We start from the raw sequence: 5,153 nt of genomic DNA on the forward strand, positions 1-5,153 counted from the left end.
CTTTGCTTCCCCTACTCAGAACCGACCTTTTCTGTTGCTTCCCCTTAGACATTAATGGAAGGAGAGAAGTAAGAGATGGAGCATTAATCGCCAGCCTTCAACCACCAGTCTTAATTCAACTTTGCTCCCCCTTGAAATATTTCGTTCCTGTTTCCCTTCTCCCTCTCTCTCTTCCACCCCAAAAACCAAGAATACCATCCATGGGAAATTTTAAGGAAAACGGTAAAGTGAAAAAGTGAAACTTCTTTTTTATGGCTGCATAGTCCTTTGTAGGGACATGGACAAAGCTGGAAACCATCATTCTCAGCAAACTATCGCAAGGACAAAAAAACAAACAGCGCATGTTCTCACTCATAGGTGGGAATTGAACAATGAGAACACTTGGACACAAGAAGGGGAACATCACACACCGAGGCCTGTTGTGGGATGGGGGGAGTGGGGAGGGATAGCATTAGGAGATATACCTAATGTTAAATGACAAGTTAATGGGGGCAGCACACCAACATGGCACATGTATACATATGTAACTAACTTGCACATTGTGCACATGTACCCTAAAAGTATAATAAATAAATAAATAAAAAGAAAAAGTGAAACTTCTGCAGTCAGCAACGTGTTTGACATCCCCGAGTCCTCTCTCTCTCTCGGATTCCAAAGCCCATAAGACCCTGCCTGTGGTGGCCAGTACTGGCATTCTTTAATTCTGGTTTTGATTGAACTTTCTCAGGCCTCAAGAGAGTAGGCAAGAATTGCTCTGTAGAATTGTTTTCCAATCATTTGTCTGTGTGTTGGTTGTATTATTTGCTCCCTTCAAAGTATCTGTGCCATCCCTCTGCTACACAGTGGAAAAGGAGTTTCCAGGGAGAGCAGGTGGATGAGCCCCTGCCAGGGCTGAGACAGGTGCTGGACTTTTCCTTCTGCGGCCATGCCCAATTCAGCTTTCATCATTGAATCGGGCTGTTGGTTTGGTCTCTCCCATCATTACTGCCCCTAAGGACAGTCCTGGCCTGCAGCTTATACCTGCTCCCGATTCTGCCCCTCCTGTGCCATTTTAACCACACCCTTAGTCCAGACTGTCACCTCCTGACTGAACTGCTATTATCACCTCCACGTCAGAGGGATTGCTGGTTTATTCTGTGGTGTCCCAGCCCCCTGCTCTGGTAAAACTTCCATTTTACCCAACTTACAGTTAGCACCTACCCAACGAATAAGAAGGTAGATGATCGGTCAGTGCCAAGTTTATGAAAACCATCTGACACTTTTTCCAGGCCGTTGTATACCTTCAGCATGTGCAGGCCCTGGGAGGGTGGAATCCTTTGCAATAGCAGTTAAAAATGAGCCCTGGAGACATTGAGGGCTGTTTGATAAATGCATGTTCGTTTTTAGGATACCTGTTCCCTGTTGTGATTTAGCTCCAGACTCCAAAGTCTGTTTAGTTGCAGTCTAATGTGTGAATTTAGAGATTCCAGCTTAAGATGGCAGGCGTTATTTTTATTTATTTACCAAATATAGTATTCACCATTCACCTAAACTGTTCTATGTGCTTTACAAATATTAAATCACTTAAGTCAGCACAACTGTATGAGGTGGGTACAAGCATTATCATTCTTATTTTAAAGGTGAAGAACAGGACACACAAAAAGGTTTAGTAACTTGCTGGGATTCAAACTTTGCTAGTCTAATCTAGAGTCTGAACTGTTAACCACTGCATTGAGGACGAACTATAACTCTACTATGTCAATGGAGCAAAAAACGAGAGGAAATTAAGTTGCAGCTGAAAGGGGAACCACCTGGATGAAAACTCACTTGTTTCCCTTTGAGGCATTTACTGCACTTAAACACAACCTTTCTCTAGCTCAACTGGGCTGGCCAGAGATTAGACAAAACAGTAAATTTTGGCACTGAGGGATAGTTATAGTTATCAAAAAGGGATGCATCCGCTCGATTAGTGGTACTCGAGATAGTACCGGATCTCTGAGTGCTGCTGGGCTAGACTATATTTCCTCTTACTACTAAGAACCTTCATCTTTCCCTGGTCTTCTGTAGATGGGAATTCTAATATGACAAACACACACAAAAAAAAAGCTTGTACAATTTTTATTAAAGAGTATTATTTTAACTATGGGAAGAAAAATAATATCCAAATCTTCCACATTTTATTGTTTAATTTGTAATTATTTTATTGTATATATTTATGGAGTACAATGTTTTCCAATCATTTGTTTGTGTGTTGGTTCTGTATGATTTGTTCCCTTCAAAGTGTCTGTGCCATCCTTCTGCTATACGGTGGAAAAGGAGGCAATGTGATGTTTTGATCTATGCATATGTTATAGAAAGATACAATCAAACTAGTTAACGTATGCATTGCCTCACTAATTTATCATTTTTTTATGATGAGAACATTAAAACTCTATTTTAGCAATGTTGAAATATGCAATACATTACTGGCCAGCCGTGGTGGCTCACGTCTGTAATCCCAGCACTTTGGGAGGCCAAGGTGGTAGGATCACTTGAGTCCAGGAGTTCAAGACCAGCCTGGACAACATAGTGTGACCCCGACTTTACAAAAAAAAAAAAAAAAGATTAAAGAATAAAACGAAATAAATACAATGGGCTGACTCTGTACATGTGAGCTGCAGCATGGCAGCCCACCACTCCAGCCCACTCAAGATGCAGAATAAAGCTCATAAAAGTGGGCGGCATCGGGGTCGGGGATCTGCACAGCAGGATGGCAAGGGCCGTCTAGCACTGAAAACCCTAAGCAAGAAGGTGAGAAAAGCACTCAGCAGAGTAGACCAGAGGCATTCCGCCAGCCAGCTCCAAAAGCAGAAGAAGGAGGTGGTTCTGGCGGAGAAGAGACAGCTGGGTAGCAAGGATGGCTCTCCTCATTAGCACTAGCTGTCCAGGGATTATCTGGCCTCCCACTGAAGAAACAAATAGATGCCAGAAAGAAGCTAAGTAAAGCAGTGGAGAAGCACTTTCTGGATGACAAACTCCTCTTGTTAGACACTCAACAGGAGGCAGGGATGCTGCTTAGGCAGTTGGCTAACCAGAAGCAATGGCATCTTGCTTTTCGAGATCAGCAGGCCTACCTATTTGCCCATACTGCTGATTTTGTTCCTAGTGAAGAGAATAATTTGGTGGGCACCTTGGAAATTTCAGGCTATGTTCGTGGGCAGACTCTGAATGTAAATAGGTTGCTGCATATCACTGGATGTGGTGATTTCCAGATGAAACACATAGATGACCCCATGGACCCTTTCCCTTTAAATCCTACAGTAATTAAATCCCAAAAGGACCCAGACATGGCAATAGAGATTTGTGCCATGGATACTGTCGATGATATGGAAGAAGACCTTAAAGTTCTAATGAAGGCAGATCCTGCTAGACAGGAATCCTGACAAACAGAGGTTATCCCAGATCTAATGCAGGGGGAGCAAAGCTGGCCCAATGAGGAGGAGTTGAGTGAGACAAAGGATTTCTTGAAGGGAGATTCTAAGGTGGTAAAGGATATGATGATACAGAACATGAGGATTTTATGAAGGAGGAATCTCAGCATGAAAGTGTGAAGATGAAGAAGAGGAGGAATGTGAAACTGACTACAAGGGAGTCTGTGCATGATGATCTCTCTGATGAGAAAGTGGATGAAGAAGCTGAGGCAAAAATGTTGGACAAATGTAAACAAGAAAGACTGGAAGAGATGTTTCCAGGTGAAGTGGACACCCCCCGTGATGTGGCTGCCAGAATTCAGTTTCAGAAATACAAAGGCCTCAAGAGCTTCCAGACATCTCCATAGGATCCTAAGGAAAAATATTGCTCAAGATTGTGCTTGAATATTTCAGTTTCAGAACAGTACTAGTATTAGGAAAAGCATATTTAAAGAGATTGAAGAAAAAGAGGTTGAAGGAGCTGATGTTGGCCGGTATGTCACACTGCATGTCTCTAATGTCCCTGTCTCAGTGGTTGAGTGATTCAGGCAAGGAGCGCCCTTGATTGCATTTTCTTCACTACCTCATGAACAGAAGATGTCAGTATTGAATATGGTGGTGAGGTGTGACCCTGGCAGCACTGAATCTGCGAAAGCCAAGGAGGAGCTCATATTCCACTGTAGATCCAGGCACTTACGAGCCTCACCTTTATTCTCTCAGTATGCCGCAGCAGACAAACATAAATTTCAGAGATTCCTGACTGCTGATATGGCCCTGACGGTGACAGTATATGCACCAACCACTTTTCCTCCTTCATCTTTGCTGCTTTTCAAGCAGAAAAGCAATGGAATGCACAATCTTATTGCTACAGGCCATCTTTTGTTGGTGGATCCAAACAGAACGGTCATCAAGAGAGTTGTCCTGAGTGATCCTCCTTTCAAAATTTGTACTAAGATGGCAGTGGTATGTTACATGTTCTTCAATAGAGAGGATGTGCAGTGGTTTAAACCAGTAGAACTGAGAACAAAGTGGAGCCGCAGAGGACACATCCAGGAGCCTTCAGGTACCCATGGCCACATGAAGTGCAGCTTTGATAGGAAGCTAAAATCTCAGAACACAGAACTGATGAACCTTTACAAATGAGTTTTCCCCAAATGGACTTATGATCCAAGTGTACCAGAACCAGCACCTTGGGTGAACAGTGAGATTTCTTCAACAGTGCCTCAGGTGGGCATGGAGTAATAGATTTAAAGCGATTCTGTCTCACTGAGGCCAGTCAGCACTCCAAGGATGGGAGTCACAAGTTGTGATTGGCCAAAGTTTATTTTCTACGTCAGCTTGTCAGTCTGCTGCACCATTTTGCAAGTCTTTTTTTGGCCTTGACAAAATATCTCAGTTAAGTATGGAAGTTTTTCTACTACTTAATCCAAAAAGCTATTAAATCTTACTGAAATAAAAATAAATGCATAAATACAATGCATTATTAATAACTGTGGTTACCATGCTGTACAATAGATCGCTAAAGGATATTCCCCCAGGGTCATTGAAACTTTGTACCCTTTGACCACATTTCCTTTCAACTTAGTCACTGACTTGCTGATGTTCGGCTTTGACAGAAATGCGTTTCCAGAATGCGTTTCCATTCCTCCCTCAGAGCAGGGAGGGCAGTTAGGCTTGCTTCTTTCGCTTTTAAGTTGATTCTTTCCTCTGAGGGATGGAGTCTGT

At 42.8% G+C, this 5,153-nt stretch overlaps 1 pseudogene; it reads left to right on the forward strand.

Moving 5' to 3' along the window:
* The first annotated feature begins 925 nt into the window (after positions 1-925).
* On the forward strand, positions 926-4,670 carry LOC101140632 (pre-rRNA-processing protein TSR1 homolog; annotated as a pseudogene).
* Positions 4,671-5,153: the final 483 nt, after the last annotated feature.

Source organism: Gorilla gorilla, chromosome 19 (genome assembly GCF_029281585.2).
Source record: "Gorilla gorilla gorilla isolate KB3781 chromosome 19, NHGRI_mGorGor1-v2.1_pri, whole genome shotgun sequence".
NCBI classification, from domain to species: Eukaryota; Metazoa; Chordata; class Mammalia; order Primates; family Hominidae; genus Gorilla; species Gorilla gorilla.